At 49.4% G+C, this 16,888-nt stretch overlaps 1 protein-coding gene across 9 annotated transcripts in view; it reads right to left on the bottom strand.

Annotated features, from left to right (window-relative positions):
* The window catches only part of TMEM229B (transmembrane protein 229B), a 47,845-nt gene extending 31,980 nt beyond the window's left edge, over positions 1-15,865 (bottom strand). For 8 of the 9 annotated variants that reach the window (XM_058655431.1, XM_058655429.1, XM_058655421.1 and 5 more), the window contains exon 1: positions 15,254-15,616. The gene's annotated coding sequence lies outside the window, so the exon portion shown is untranslated. The other variant, XM_058655422.1, reaches the window with a different exon arrangement.
* Between the last annotated feature and the right edge of the window lie 1,023 nt (positions 15,866-16,888).

Raw genomic sequence — 16,888 nt, 5'->3', positions numbered from 1 at the left:
TGGCTTCAGATCAGCTCTGTTATGGGATTCGGTGAGTGGATCAATGGACGGAAGACCTTTCTGCCACTCAGCCTTTCAAATAAAAACAAATTTCATTAATTTTTGGTCTTTTGTACCAATTTTTTAAATGTACCTGATGGAAAATCATATGTACACGGGTATTTCCAAAACTCTGTGAGAAACTAGAATTAAAAGATAAATTTATTTTGGGGCCTACAATGCTGGCATCCCATGTGAGCACTGGAACCCTGGTTGCTCTACTTCTAGTCTAGCTCCCTGTCCATGTGCCTGGAAAGCAGTGGAAGATGGTTGAAGTGTTTAGATCCTTGCCACCGATGGGAGATCCTGATGAGGCTCCTGTCTCCTGGCTTTGGCCTGGCCCAGCCCTACCCCCTATAGGGGGAGGAATAAACTAGCTGATGTGACACCTATGTCTTGCTCTCCTTCTCTCCTTATGCCACTCTCTCTGTAACTCTACTTTTCAAACAAACAAATAAATAAGATATATATATTTTTAAAAAGATAGGTTTGCTGTGATGCAAAAACATATTGTCTACACATAGCTTTTTATCATACATTTGCCATAAATATTTTGAAAAACCCTTTTATTTAATTTCAAAATAACATGGTTTTCTGAAATACACACACATACATACCTTGTGGAATGACTAGATCCAGGTATTTAAGATAAGCATTGCCTCACATTGTGATTTTTGTTGTAAAAACACTTAATGTCCAGTTTCTTCACAATTTTTCAGAATATAATATTTTATCATTAACAGTTGTGATCAAGTTATTTCATGTAGCTCTTGAACTTACTTTATTTTTTTTTTAAAGATTTATTTATTTTTATTGGAAAGATACATGATTTAAAGAGAGAAGGAGAGGTGGAGAGAAAGAACTTCCATCCACTGGTTCACTCCCCAAACGGCCACAACGGCTGGAGCTGAGCCAATCTGGAACTGAGCTGATGCAGAGCTAAGCCAGTCTGAAGCCTGGAGCCAGGAGCTTCCTATGGGTCTCCCATGTGGGTGCAGGGTTCCAGGCTCTGGGTCATCCTCTACTGCTTTCCCAGGTCACAAGCAGGGAGCTGAGTGGGAAGTGGAGCAGCTGGGACACAAACCAGTGCCCCTATGGAATCCTAGCACTTGCAAAGTAAGTATTTAACCGTGGAGTCATCGTGCTGGGCCCTTGAACTTGCTTCTACCTACATTAAATGCTCCATCTTTTCGCCAACATGCCCCAAAACACCCCCTTGCTCCAGAATCCCACTCTAGCTCTGTAAGATCAATTTCTCAGATTCTTTTTGAATGACAAATGAGTCATATGACAGAGTCATGTGAGTCATTGAGTCTATGACTTAGCTTCGCCTGGGTGAGATTATGTGGAATTTGTTTGCTTATGCTTGGTTCACTTACAGGTTCATCCATGTCAGAGTGGCAAAGATTTCCTGCCCCCTTTTTTTGTAGCTGAATGGCATTCCATTGTGTTTACCCTCATATATCACACTTTTTTATTAACAGTGATCCATTTATGGACACTTATATTGAGCCCATCCTTTGGCTACTGTGAATAATGTTGCAATGAATCCAGGAATGTTTAACTGATTTTTCATTACTCACTTAATGCTGTCAGTGCCGAGGAATTCTAATGGTCTTAACACAACCCAAATGGTACATTACAGGTCACAATCCTGAACACTGATGGTTGTCAAGTCAGCCCAAATGGAGACTATGAAGAATCACAGAGATGAGATGTGAAGACATGGTGAGCAGAAGGAACACAGAAGGGCGACACCTCAGTTTAGGCTTGGGCAATGCAGTGTCATTCCCTGGGAGAAGATACCGCAAGAGGCACAAGTGGGGGGCCCACCACAAGGTGCATCTTGATGCTCGAATTCTGCAATACCTGCAGGACCTGGGCAAGACAGTTCCAGGCAGGAAGTGAGCTTGGGGTCCTGGCGGGTGGAACACTGCTGGGGAAGAGCACACTGGTGAGAGTCAGGGCAATGTGGGGTGGCTGAAGCTGAGGGGCTGTGAAACAGACTGTGGGAGGACCAATTTTCCCACATATGCCAAAAAGAATTTTCTCACATGATTTTGGAATGCTCATCCATAACTCTATAATCCATAACTCTATATGCCTAAAACTTAACTTCCTCTCTGAAGTAATCCCAGGGGACTTTTGCATTATTTTAACATTGGCTGGATTTTCCTGGAACACCGTTACCATGTAAACTGAGGGAACACTGTACTTCATGTTCTTTGATACTTTACCAAGAATGGTGTAGGATTTTGGAAAATCCTATCAACACTAGCAGAACCTCTCTGGGTATTTGAGCTTGCAGCTGTCTGTGACAGCCTCTGTGTGGCTGTAGTCAAATGTCTGACTGCACACTTCTGCTTCTGTGTGGCCATAAACAAGCAACTACCTCAGAATGTGCGGTGCTGGACAGCTGGTGAGGTGTAGCAGGTAAAGCTGCTTCCTCCATTCCATACGGGTGCAGGTTCATGTCCCCACTGCTCCACTTGTGATCCCTGGTAACGTACCCAGGAAGACTGCCAAAAATGACCCTCAGTGCTGGAGTTCCTGTTACTCACGTGGGAGACCCAGATGGGAGTTCCTGGCTCTTGGATTTGGTGTGGTCCAGCCTTAGCCATTCAGCCATTTGCAGAGTGAACCAATGGATGGAAGAACTCTCTCTGTCTCCCCTACTCTCTCTCTGTAACTTTGCCTTTCAAATAGGTAAATAAGTCTTTTTTTTTTTAAAGGAAAGAATAAGGGCCCGGTGGTGTCGTGGCCTAGCGGCTAAAGTCCTCACCTTGAATGCGCCGGGATCCCATATGGGCACTGGTTCTAATCCTGGCAGCCTCACTTCCCATCCAGCTCCCTGCTTGTGGCCTGGGAAAGCAGGACAGCCCAAAGCCTTGGGACCCTGCACCTGTGTGGGAGACCCGGAAGAGGTTCCTGGATCCCAGCTTCGGATCGGCACAGCACTGGCTGTTGCGGTCACTTGGGGAATGAATCATTGGACGGAAGATCTTCCTCTCTGTCTCTCCTCCTCTCTATATATCTGACTTTGTAATAAAAATTAATAAATCTTTTAAAAAATAAAATAAAAAGGAAAGAATAAAGAGTATATGATGTATTTTTACTATTTCTTTTTAAGATTATATTGTTTTATAATATTATATAGAGGATTTTCTAAAACTTCTAGAATTTTCTAGAGTTGTATTTTCTAGGAATTTTATTCAGATTTTCAATCATTGCAAAAATGTGGCCAATGAAAGTGGAGTCACCATTCCAGAGAATGTGCCCCCAGAGGCAAAGGAAATGGTAGTGCCAAAGGGGGTACAGGGGTGAGCAGACTTTGGGTGGCTTAAAGAGATCAGTTATGCAGAAGGAAGCCCACTGTTCTTCCCTTGATATTGACATGAAACTCTTCAATGATGCAACCACAGACTATGTGGTCCACCTTCAGGATTTAAGAATAGTATTCCATGGGGCACTTTTTTGGGCAACGTCATTGCCCTGATCAGTTGGGATCTCCGAAGTCATCCAGAATAAGAACAATAAGGATAAACTTGCAAGTCAATAGAGGCCAGGAAACTGCTCAAGAGTTCAGTGTCTGCTGGCAGAGATGTGCTTAGAGAAGGCCACGGAACAGGTGTGAGGCGTGGTGTGGGGAGCATTGTCCTTAATGCAGAAGAAGGCAGTTAAACAGCATCTAAGAGGATGCTTGACGGGACACAGGGGGAAGGCAGTCAGAGCAATCAGATAGGACACCAAGATCCCAGAGGATCTCCAACAGGTTAAAACGGCAGGGCCGGAAACACAGTACACACCCAGAGCCAGGCTGGTTATTTAACGCTGCGGGGGGGGGGGGTGAGGGGGACAGTGTCCTAAGCTCCCACAGGGAGGCCATCACTGCTAAATGGGGATGAAAGTTAAAGAAAAAAGACATACCTTTCAGTCCAGAGGGGACAATGGATTCACATGCTGTCCGAGGACACTTGGGGGCTGGTAAGAAAGAGTGGTAGTGGGCTCCCGCCTCTTCCTGGAAGGTCAGAAACAGGGTTCTCTCCCAGAGCCTGACACCCAAAACTCAGCCACTGCTACTCTCGCTTTCCTCCTTGGAAAAAGCGAGTAAGGCTCAAGGGAGCCCTTTAGACTCTTAAGGGTGTATTTCTGTGTTGTTGGTATGCTTTCCATAAGTGTTTCTACAGCCTTGTAACTTTTAAAGGTTGATTCATTGATTTTCATCAGCTCTAAAGGCAGAGAAAGAATGTTTTATCTGCAGGTTCACTCCTTACATGCCTTCAAAGCAAAGCCAAGAGCGTGGAACTCCAACTGGGTCTCCTAAGTAAGAGGCCAGAGGCCCAGGCAGCTGTGCCATCACCTGCTGCCTGCCAGGATGCAGTAGCAGGAAGTGGAAGTGGCATCGCCAGGATTCCAACTGCATTCCGATTTGGCATGTGAGTGTCCCAAGCAGCCGCTTACCCACTCTGCCACAATGCCTAACCCCTCTGCAAAGTTAAATGCACCAGATGGAAACAGCTGCAAGGATTAACAAGCACACTGAAGAAAATATGAGGATATAATAAATAGTGTCTAGAAAAAATAGAATTAAAAGTATAAGCTTATTTCAAATTTTTTTTAATAATATGTGGAAAATGTGTCTTACGGGAAATGGGGACATGATCTAGCGAGCAGTTAAGCTGCCCATTGGAACACTTGAGACCCATATTGGAGTAGGTGAGTTTGATTCCCAGCTCCATTCCCCAGTATACACTCTGGGAGGCAGAGGGGATGGCTCAAGGACTTGAATCCTTGCCACCCACATGGGAAACCTGGATTGAGTTCTCAGACCTCAGCTTTTGTCTGGCCGAGTCCTAGCTATGGCAGACATTTGAAGAGGAAACCATCAGATGGTTCCTATCTGGCTATCTGGCTCTGAAATCAGTAAAAGAAGAAATTCCTAAAAAAGTATGCATTATGAAAAAAAACTGTGTGAATTATATTTTTTTGCATGAAAACAAACTCATATTTTAAAATGCTATTCTATTCCATGTACTTTTTGAAATGCCCTAACCAAAACCAAAAACAAAACCAAAGAACCAGATAGAGAAAATGCCTCCGGGAACCAGACTAAGCTGCTCTGCATAACCTAATTCAGCTGAGGAGATAACAGAAACTCCTCCATATTAAGCCAAAAATGCCTCCCTGCACCAGGCAGCTCACCCTGAAGATGCCTTGGCCCATCTCAGAGCCACGGCCATGGGGATAGGAGAAGGCTTCTTGACTTACGAGTCATTTAGGGAGTGACTCACAGGCTGGGACCAGGATGAGGGAATACAGGCACCTGAGGAGAGGCCAAAGAGCCAGGGACCTTGTGAAGGTCTGGCATGTTCCAGAAGACCAAAGAACAGTCTCAGCCCAGGGCTGAGAAATGTCACACAGCGTCACAGTCCCTCATCTGAAAACCTTGGAACAAGGAACATTTTTTTCTGATTTTTTTTCAAAGGCACTATAGTACACATGCTGTAAACTGTGCAGTCCTCATAGCGGGGTCTGGCTGGGCACATTCACACTCCCTGGAATGACTCTATTATCATGCTCATCCCATCAGATTTACTGTTTGTTTCATTCTAATCTTAACTTCTGATTCACATGTAGTAACTGTACATACATATAGGATACAGGGTGATGCCTACATTGACATGGACATTCAGAATAATTAGCATTTTCATTCCCTTATTATTTTTCTGAGGTCCTGACCCTACTGTTATCACTCCAGTTCAAAAAAAGCATTCTTTGGTGTTAAGATGCTTCCAGTAGTGCAAATGCAGATAAAGGTCTGTGGCCCTTCAAAGTATTACAGCAAGGTTTCACAGTAGCCTTGACCACAAACATTTGTTGTAAACTAATGCCAAAAAGAGAACAGCAAAGCCCTGGCTGCTCATCCATCAGATGCCATCTCCAGAAGCTGGTCAAGTCCAGAGCTGACTTCATGAGTACGTCCCACCAGCCTACCGCCTCCTGTTGTGAAGTTCTTTCTGTGCATAAAACCTGGCACAAACTGTCCTGGCGTATAATAACATAAACAAGAGAAAGTTCCAGATCTCATGGGCTGCAGAGCTGGTGGGGACAATTCAGAAACATACAATTACACAATCCTGTTCACAGAGCCATGCACAATTTAAGGATGACGAAGACAAGGTTCTGAGAGGTCAGGGGCCTTGCAGCCTTAACAACAGGAAGTGGATGGCATGGAGTGACCAGGGTCTGTCCTCCCTAACATCCACTGTCCTTGGCTTAAGGCATAGTTATGAACTGCCACTTAGTGATGCAATGACCAGAGCAAATAAAAGATCCCCACAGAACCGAGTCTGCTCAAACACTTCTGATTTTAGAAAAGGACAGCATAGAGAAAATCACAGGATGTGTGGTCCGAACTTGGAATGTATGTATCAGGATGCCTGTGCAGTGGACAGCATGTCCAGATGCACACGGGGGGACAGGACAGCCAGCAGGGGATGTCGATTGCCTTGTCAGAGGATGGAAAGCAGAAGAGATTGCACAACTCTGGCCAAACTTTGCAGCATGTTCCCAGATCTGTGGATGTACTAAGGTGGACCTTGTCAACCAGTAGACCTTGAAAAGATTTTCTCAACCCTGGAACAATGAAACTCAAAACATCCCAGGGCTATCAAGATCACTCAAGTAACTCCCTTGGAACACTCTGCCCCACATGGGGTTTCTGGGGCGTCATCAAAGGTTCATACCCCATTCCCAGGTGCTGCTGGGAGCAGCCCTCTCTCATTCCTCCCCTGTGGACACAGGGGAGGAAAAAAAAAAGCCAGAAATGTGTGTTCCACCCCGTTCCTCCATACCTGACTCTTCCCACCTTAATCAGAGGCCCACATGGGCATGCATTCCTCTCAACTATGTAACCAATATTAAAAATTAAATTTAGAAAAGAAAAAGGGGCAGCTTGGAAGCAGGTGAGGAGCCTCTGGTAGGAGTGGAGTGCGACAAGGTGAGGCAGGGTGGACTTGTGCGTGGCAACATAGCCAGGCAGACGGTTTGTGTTCTGGTAAAGGGCAGAGAGGAGCTGGGGGCTGGGAGGAGGGGGATTAATCAGGAAAAGCAGCTAAAGAAAAGGCTGTGCGTGACAGGGGAGAACCTGCAGGGGAGCTCCTTGTTGGGTCCCATCATTCATGTGCCACCTGCACCAGGGCACTCAGCTGCTCAGCAGCCCTGGGGGAAGCAGCAGAGTGTCACAGAGAACCTCCTTGCGCCACATTCCAGCTTTTTGAATCCCTGCTTTGATACCAGCCAGGTGACCCTGCACAAGTGAATTAACCTCTCTTTGCCTCAGTTTACTCATTAATCAAACAGAGATAGCACAACTCCTTTCCCCAGGAGGAGGAAGCGAGAGAGCATTTCAATCATGCTAAAATCACCACCTGGCATTACAAGTCCTCAATAAAGGTCAGTTGCTGTTAATAACATTTTTATTTTATTTATTTTCATTTTTATTGGCCTGTAATTATTTGAAAGGCAGAGAGAGAAAGAGGTAGAGAGACCTTCTATCCAATGGTTTATTCCTCAAATGCCTATAATAGCTGAAGCCAGGAGCCAGGAACTCAATCAGGGTCTACCATGTGGGTGGCAAGAACCCAAATAATTCATGCCATTTGTGCATCTGCAGGAGGCCAGACGAGGAAACAAAGCCAGGACTCAAACCAGGCACTCTGATATCTGAAACACTGCACCAAATGCCCACTCCAAATGTTCCTTAAGTGAGCTGCTATTAGTGAAATATATACTATAGCCTCATCCTAAACAATATTATTCAGGAAATTCTGGGCTTTCTTGTGATAACTATGGTTTTGAGGATATAACATTACAAAGCTGCTAAATGAAAAAGTCTAAGGCACTGACATGCAACAGGTACAGCGCTCCCAAGAGTGACACACAGCAAGGATGCACATTTGCAAAAGAGCTCTGAAAACGCCTCCCTCTCACCAAACCAATGAAGGGTCAGAATGTCCCTTCTCCCCACTCCTCACTGGTGCATCACCGTGAGGGCATCCGGGATGCCTGAGGCTGTGAACCTGCTCTATCCTGGGATGCTTGTCTTCAGGGCAAGCAGGTGGGTGGGCTTCAATAGGACTCCTTATGAAAGCTTGATGTCCATTCTGTGCGGCAGGAAACAGAGCGAACAAGTGTCCAACCACCTCCAAAGCCACCCAAGAGGTGAGACCCAGGCTGGCCACCTGCTGTTAGAGGAGTCACGGAGCAGGCTGAGTGGGGGGTCAGCCTGCATGCCCAGGGCCACTGCACCAAAGGAAATGTGGTTGTCTGTTGAGGCTGATGTGAGCCACTGGCACAAGAGGACTGGCACGAGGTGAGAGTGCATCCTGTCAGGCATGGTCACTTGCACAGACTGAAGAACCTCAGCTGGAAGAGGCTTGCTGAGACGGAAGCAAAGATCTAGATTAAAGGCTGATTTACTGTTTTCCAAGCATTGGGGGTTCTCTGAGAACTGCAGGTGCACCATCCCAAGAGGCTGGCAGCAAGTGCCTGCCAGGCGCACGAAGCTTGCAGGCTGCCCGATAGCAGTGCTGGCTCCAGGGTCTTTGGCTGACCCTCCCAGCCCAGGGACCAAGCCATTGCTGTTGTAAGCCCCAAAAGGAGACTGGGCTTGCATTCTTAAAGTAGTCGTGGGACTTTCTAATGCCTGTGACTGATCAGAAAAGTTACAGCACCTGACAGAGTTTTTATCCCAGAGCAAGGGAAGGACTAATCCAACTGAATAAACACAAAGGGACAGTGGGAAGCTAAATTGTTTTATGAGCACATCCCAATGAGTCATGTTTCATAAAAAGCATTAGCATAACAGTTATTAAAATAAAACATCTGCCCCGTACCAACTCAAACCATCCTTTGTACCCTCCACAGAATGGTTATTGCTACAGAAATGACTAGCACAGGGGCCTGGCACTCTTTCTCTGTGTCTCTCTACCTTGCAAATAACATTGAAATTAAAGAAAGAGAGAAAGGAAGGAAAGAAGGAAAAAAACCGAATATGTATTTCATTTCCTTTACGAGCAGTATCTAGTCCACATCAATTCTCCTTCTATACTCCCAAGAGACTTTCAAGAACTTTCTGGAAAATACGTATTATAGGAAAAAACATGCTTCAAAATGTAGACTTCAACGTTCCATTTACCCATAAGTGTTTTTGTTTGCTTGTTTGTTATTATGTTTTGTTTTGTTTTGTTTTGAAAGAGAGAGAGATCTTGAGTTGTTGGTTCACTCCCCAAATGACTGCAACAGCTGGGCCTGGGCCAGCCTGAAGCCAGGCTCACAAGTGGGCCTAGGTAGTTGAGCCACCACTTGTTGCCTTGCAGGCACACATTTGCAAGACGCTGGGTGGGAAACAGAGATGAGACTCTGTCCAGACAATGTGAGCATTCCACGCAGGAGTTAACCCATGGTACCACTTGGTCCACAAACTTCTAAAGCTTCTTTGTATGTGAACACTCCCTCCACATTCACATCGGTTCCATCACCCAATCCAAGGCTGTAAAGCACAACAGACTTAGCTACATCTCAGCTCAAATTCCAGTTTAGGCGCTCACAAGTAGGGTGATACACGCAATCCCTTCATCTTGTGGAGCCTCATGTTCCAGCTGTAGAATCAAGAAAACCAACAAGAGTCATCTCATTGGGGTGAGAATAAGAGATCATGTGTGAAGTGCTCAGCCCAATGGCTGGCTGGCACATGGAAGCAATGGGTGGCTGCCATTCTTCACTGAGGTCAGCTTGAAATGGGCTGGCCAAGGTCACACCAGGAAATAAGGCAGGGGAGACCCCAGATTTCCTGAGCCCCCAAATTTTTGCCAACCATTATGTTCCCACACACACAATGTCATTGCTCAAAGACCTCAGATTCTGGGTGTCTGACCACATCCAAGTACCACAGCTGGTGATGTCAGACGTGCTCGCCACACACTAGAAACTACATGTCTATGAGAGCCTGAAGGTTCTATAGGTTAGTGTCCGGAGGTTGTGTCACTACTTAGGTCAACAACAAGACAAGGGATCTTAAAGAAGTTCATGGAAATGCACATTATGAAGAAACTATGTATAGATGTCAAAAGCTTTTCACCACCAAAACATCTTAATTTTTATTTCCATTTTGAATGAACTTTGTGAAGGACCCTTGTGTATTTTTTTTAAGATTTATTTCATTTTTATTGGAAAGTCAGATATAGAGAGAGGAAGAGAGACAGAGATGAAGATCTTTCATCCGATGATTCACTCCCCAAGTGGCCACAATGGCCAGAGCTGAGCTAATCTGAAGCCAGGAGCTTCTTCCAGGTCTTCCACACGGATGCAGGGTCCCAAGGCTTTGGGCTATCCTTGACTGCATTCCCAGGCCACAAGCAGGGAGTTGGACGGGCTGCTGGGATTAGATCAGGTGCCCATGTGGGATCCTGGCACATGCAAGGCGAGGACTTAAGCCGCTAGGCTGCACCAGGCCCAAGGACCCTTGAATAACACAAAAATCTCCAACCATATTTATCTTGAAAAGGTAGATGGGGGTAAAATCAGTGTCCTTGAATGCTTTATTCCTGACTTGAGGAAGACTTACTGATTGGGAACAAACCAGAAGTTGCTCCCAAGAACCAGCCAATCAAATACAGTGTCTTCAAGGACAGCATGAAAAAGGAGACAGGGAGGGGCCAGCATCCCATAGCAGTTTAGTTCCAGTCCTGGCTGTTCTGCTTCCAGCTCTCTGCAGGTGCACCTGGGAAAGCAATGGTAGTCCAAGTGCTTGGGCCCCTGCCACCCATGTGGGGGAACCAGATGGAGTTCTAGGCTCCTGGCTTCTGGTTGGTCCAGCCCCAGCCATTGTGGCTATCTGGAGAGTGAACCAGCAGATAGAAGACTGTGCGTGTGTGTGTGTACATGTCTTTCCTTCTCCCTGTCACTCTACCTTTCCAAATAAATTAAAAAAAAAAAAGTTTTAAACAACGGAGTCCTCCAGTGGGTTAAAAACAGGTTCCCTGACAATGCTCCAAAGAACTGCAGTTACTGTCTCCCAGGTGGGCTCCTGGCTACCTCCTGGGCCTGCCCCTCCACCAACATCGGAAGCATCGAGACCAAGGCCCCAGGAAGCACATTTCCTCTGGCAGCATGAATCGCCCCTCAGAAAATCCAGAAAAGAATTCTGTCTTTGTGACCCTCAGTCTCTTCCTTGGCTGACACCCCTAACTTCTCAAGGCTGGTGGTAAGGCTCCCACTAAAAGTCAGAGATAGAAGTGGCACATTCCAGAAGCTCACAGGAGTGCCTCTTGAAAACCAAAGCAGTGAATGCAGGAACTGGCTAGAAGACATTCACCGTCCAAGCAGAGCTGTGACAGCAGATAGGGAAGTGGGCTCTGGAAAAGAGAAGAGTGGCAGAAAGCCCTCTTTCTGACCGAGTTCTCTTCCCCACTCAGTGTCAGTCCATAAACTGGATAGGTGAGGCGTCCTCCTGTCAAGCTTGCCCAGCAGGCAGCAGCAGGATGGAAACAGAACTCCAAAGCCACATGCCCTGCCTAGGCAGACACTGCCCTTTATTTCAAGGCTTCTGCCCCTTCAGCAACACCAGCTGCAAGGAGACTAAGAGAGTATCCCCCTCCCCCCACCTCCACAAGGCTACCAATCACCCCAGGAGCTAGCAAGAGATAAGGACTACAGAGATCTGGGTGCTCAGAAATAGGAACTGGAAATGCCAGGACATTCTTCAAGTTGCCAGAATGGACTGTAGCCAACCCCAGAGCAGGAACCCCAATATCAGAGGAGGACGGGAAGTTGCCTTTCAGAACTGTCCTTTGAAGGAGCAAGGGCCACCATCTCCCTGTGGCCTCAATCCCACCAACATACACACAGCAGAATTGATTTACAATGAATGCAGAGTTCAGCACTAGAGTGAAGGACAGCAGGTGGCCGTGTTGGCAACTTGGTGCAGGGAACACGGGAGGGGGCAGGGACTTCCTTCTCATCCAAAAACCACCACGCTGCATGACTTTCTCAGATTCAGCTTCCATCTGTGGATGTGTGTGCAGGGCCACAAACCCCTTTCTTCACCCTCCATCCCAACAGCATGGAGTACCCCACAGCTCAGAGCCTCACAGCGGACAAATCTAACTAGGCTAGGTGATTCTCAGCACTCTTAAATCCCAAGAAGGGAAAACTTTCTGAACACAAGCATTCACACACACCACAGTTAGCGTGTAACTCTCAACGTGACTCAGTTTCCCGAGAAGGAACATAACCAGGGCCAGGAGTTGCATGCACCAGGTGCAGCTATTCTGCTTCTTATTCCGCTTCCTGTTAAAGCATCCTGGGAGGCAGCAGGTGCTGGGGCCCATTGCCAACCAAGACAGAGATGCAAGTGGAGCTCCAGGCTCCTCTCTCTCTCTCTTTCTGCCTCTATCTTTCAAGTAGATGAAAATAAACAAGTAAACACTAACCAAAAAAAAGTGGGAGAACATGAGCAAGCACACACTTTCTTCCAAAATCAGCTTTCACTTCCTTTTTAGATGCAAAGCCTCTGTTTCCTGAGAAGCTTGAGGGACAGGGAGTCCGGCTGGAGGCTGAATTTCTTCCTGCCTGGAACATCCGAATCCATCCAACACACAGGTCCTGGCACCAAGGGAACGGAGGCTTTGCTGTAGCAGCAATATTCCTGAGATGGAATAACAGTACTACTAATAAAACACAAGCCACCTTGTGTGTGCCTTGCGGGCAGGGGAGTCAAGCGATAGAAATGTGCTGGCAGCTGGCAGTGGGAGAGCCAGCCTTCCCTCTCGCCAGATCTGATAGGGCTGCAGATCAGACTCCACCACTTCACATTACAGCCCTTCCTCCACTTTCTCATTAGGGTGTCAGAATCCCCCAGCACCCCCGCAGACCCTGGTCAGGGCTTGGAGGGGGACTGTCCCTGATGCCCTGACTGGACTCCCACCTGTCAGAAAAATTCCCACCAGGAAGGAGCACCCCAATGTCCCAGAGAGCAGAGGGGAAACGGAAAATCACAGACAGCTGCCCACTCTTGTACGCCGTCGGAACACTCTTGTACGCTTTTAAAGTCGTCCCCAAGCCTCCCCAATCGCAAACACTGTCATTTAGCCTCTTCTTGTAAAATGACACCTTTCCCTTTAAAAACAATCCATAAATCCGACACAAGCAAAATAAACAGCTTAGTGCTCACTCTCTTGATATCTCACAGTCCAAGACCTGAAGCTCTTTAAATCATTCTATGCATGCAAAAATTCATGCCTCATCACTTTCAAAGAGAGGATCAGGAGAGGATCGGTTTGTCCCAGCATTGGCAGAACACACGAGGAGGGCCAGCAAGTGCGAGGAATGCCCATTCTCTCATCGCTGCAGGACTGGGGGCCTGGGCGTCTGTAGTTTAGTCTCCCCCACAGGAGACTGAGAAGCCGTCAACCCTGCCCACTAAAAACCCAGGGTTCCGTAGAAGTGAGGTTCACTGTGCACCCTGGTGTAGCACCTGGCCCGACTTCAGCCGCAAGTTCCAAGGTCACATATCTCAGCTTCAGGGATGTCACTGCCACCTGCTACCCCTTACTGGCCCAGAAACCTGCCTGGCTCCTGCACATCCAAGTGAGTAAGGTCAGCCTTACATCTGTCTGTCATTCACTTCCCTCCGGGGTCCAGCTCTCCCACCTGCCTCCCCAGCTTTCCAGTTGCCCATCTCTTGCCAAACTTGCTTGCCCTCCTGTGTTTCTAGAGCAGGTGCCTACAAGGCCCACCCCGGCCCATCCACTTGGCTCTTTAGTTCATTCATGGGAGCAGACAGGAGAGTGATTTGGTAGTCCAGAGCCTGCTCACAGGCAAGCAGATGAACCCAAGTTTCCAAACAGGAAAAACCCAAGCTTTGAAGGGCGTCCTGCTATAGAATAGGGGCCAGTGGTCACATGTAAGCCAACTGGGCACTGAAGGCACCTGCTCCCTGCAGACACAAGGTCAGGGACCAGCAACCTAGAACCTAGCCCTTGGTTTTCTAGAGAAAGACCCTAAATCAGCCCCAGAGGTGTCCATTGAACCCTACCCTGACTCCTCTCCCAGGGTAGGGGAGAGAGAGACAGAGAGACAGAGACAGAGAGAGAGACAGAGAGAGACGGACATGTACTTCCCAATGACTCAAGTGTGAGCTAGAAGGTACAGCTCATTGGTTACTAAGGTAGTGAAAATACAGAATTGGTGAGTGGAGTCCCCAAGTTTAGGCCGCCAGATGGCTTTCTGGGGTCCTGCTCTGTCCCTCTGGGAAGAACCATGCAGCACCAGCAGGGCCAGCTATCCAGGCTCTGCACCTATCCCCAAGGAAACCCCTGCAGAAGGAAAGGAAGAAAGGAAGGAAGGTACAAGGCTGGGCACAGATGGAGAAGGAAAAGAAAGGCACCTGGGAAAGCCGCCAAAGCCCCTGTCCTTGGCAGGAGCGGGGCTCTAACGCCCTCCAGCTCCCACCGAGGCCTCAGACCTGGGAGGGCAAGGTGAAGAGCCAGCAGCCAGCGGGCTGAGCCCGACCCGGCACGGACCTAGGGAGCGGAGGCCTTCCAGGTCGGGCACTCCGGGAGAAGGCAGCAGGGTCTTTTGCACGGTGCCCCTTCCTTTGAGAAAAGCCCTCAGCTTCAAACTCAGAGGACCCGGGGTTCCAGCGCCAAGCCCCGGCCCCTCAGTTCCACCTAGGCTGGCGCCCCCCTCCGTCCTCCCGAGGAAGCCTGCCGGGCGCTCTTCACCGGAGGAAGGGGTATCAGCCCTGGGCGGCCCCAAATCCCTAGCTGGCCCCTTCCTTTCGCCTCTCCCCAACACCCCTTTGTTTCAGGCCGGGAAAGTTGCCAAGGTGCATTCTCCCTCCTTTCCCAACACGCCCCCCTGGGCGCCCATCCCCCGCAGGGAACCCAAGCCCCAGGCGTACCAGATCGCCTGCAGCTTGCTCTCGGGCCGGAGCAGCCGCTTCGAAACCGAAAGCAAAGAGGAAGCGAAATCCTGCAGTGTCCCCCCCCCCCCCCCAGCCCGGTGTCACCGTCTTCCCCATTGCTGCTCCCTCCACCATCGCTCGTGTCCGTTCCCCGCCGCGCTCCGCGCTGCCCAGCCCCGCGCGGCCACCTCTCCTGGCGATGGGCGGAAAGGCCTCTCTCTTTCTGCGGGCATCGGGGACACCTACCGGTGCGGGGCCGGGGCGGCGGGCAGGGACAGGGTAGGGTCGGCCGCCGGTCCGGGCGCAGGTGCAGCCAGGAGCGCCGACTCTGCCCCCCGGCAGGCTCCGTTCCTCCTCCTCCTCCCGCGCCGGGACTCGGGGCGCTCTCCTGCGCCGCCTGCTCCCCGCCCCCACGCCCGGTGCTCCGGGTCCTCCCCCCCGCGCGCCGTCCCCGCGCCGACTTGGCGGCCGCGCGTCCCCCGCGCAGCCCTGGCCCTTGGCACCGCGCCTAGTCCCGCAGCGCGTACTGGCGCGGGGGGCGAGGGGCTGCAGCCGCCGCGGCCTGGGAGCGACGGAGCCCCCCGCGGCGGCGGCGGCTGTGGCGGCGGCACTCACCCATAGTATGGATGCGGTGCAAACTGCACATGCTCGCGTCTGACAGGCGCTCTGCCCCCAGGCCGGGTTTAACTCCTTGTTCGCCCGCCCGTCCGCCGGGCCCGCCGCCTGCGCCTACCCGGCCGCCCCAACGCAGCCGGCGGACTCGTCCTTGTCCTCAGAGCCTGGAAGCGCGCCCCGGCTCTGGGCTGGGGTGCAGGTGGCAGTGATGCAGTCAGTCGCTCCTCTGCGCGGCCCGGCCCAGCCACCCCGGCTGCATTTAAGGTCTGCCGGGGGAGGGGGCAGCTCCAGACTCGTGGGAGTTGCCGGCACCGCTAGTACAGCATCCCCTGTGGGGGGTCACAAAGGCCTGGGCTCCCTGGAGGTCAAGTGAGCCAAGGGTGTTGCAGACCCACTGTGCGCCAGCCTGGTGTTGCGTGCAGGCCTTTCCTTGGCATGGCCTGCCAAGGTCTTCATTGGTATTTATTTATTTATTTATTTATTATTACTTTTATTTCCATCTTCAAGATGAAGCAACTGAGACCTATGGACGTTAACAAACTGGGCTATGGCAAAGGGCTCCCTGGGCAAAATTGGCAATTCCATTCCCACTGCCAAGATAAATGGAACTTGTTCCTTATGAGGTCAGTCTACATTCTTCTCTTGGGAGGTGAAAAGAAGGGCTGTTCTGAAAGCCTAGAGATTCCATGACGTGGAATGTGGGAAACATGGAACAGAGGACCCCGACTCTGTGATGACTCCCCAGTGCTACATGAACTGTTTGCTGTGGTGGGAGTGAAAGCCCCAAATCCACACACTAAGTCTGGATCCTGGCCCTGGACACCTCAATCAACAAGAAAAGGCATCTTATTTACTTATTTTGTTTGAAAGGCAGAACTACAGTGAGACAGCAAGAGCGATGGAGAGAGTTTCCATCCACTGGGTCACTTCCCCAAAACCAGGAGCCTGGAACTCCATCCAGCTCTCCTGTGTTGGATAACAGAGGCCCAGAGAGCTTTCGGCCATTATTAATCTGCCTTGCCATGCACATTTGCACAGAACCGGATGGGAAGGGGAGGAGCTGGCAGACCAATTAGCACTCATATTGGATACACTGCAGGCAACAGTTTAACCCACTCTGCCATAGCCCTGGCACCCAGAAATACCCTCTTAAAATTTTCAGGCAGACCATCTATGTGCAGGGGCCTGATCCAGCGTCACGGCTATTTCTCAGGCTATAGGCAGAGCAGACGGAGAAAGAGATTGTAACCCATACCTGCTACCTTT

The sequence above is a fragment of the Ochotona princeps genome, chromosome 26 (genome assembly GCF_030435755.1).
Source record: "Ochotona princeps isolate mOchPri1 chromosome 26, mOchPri1.hap1, whole genome shotgun sequence".
Lineage (NCBI taxonomy): Eukaryota > Metazoa > Chordata > Mammalia > Lagomorpha > Ochotonidae > Ochotona > Ochotona princeps.
This window is presented reverse-complemented; position numbering and strand designations above follow the sequence as displayed.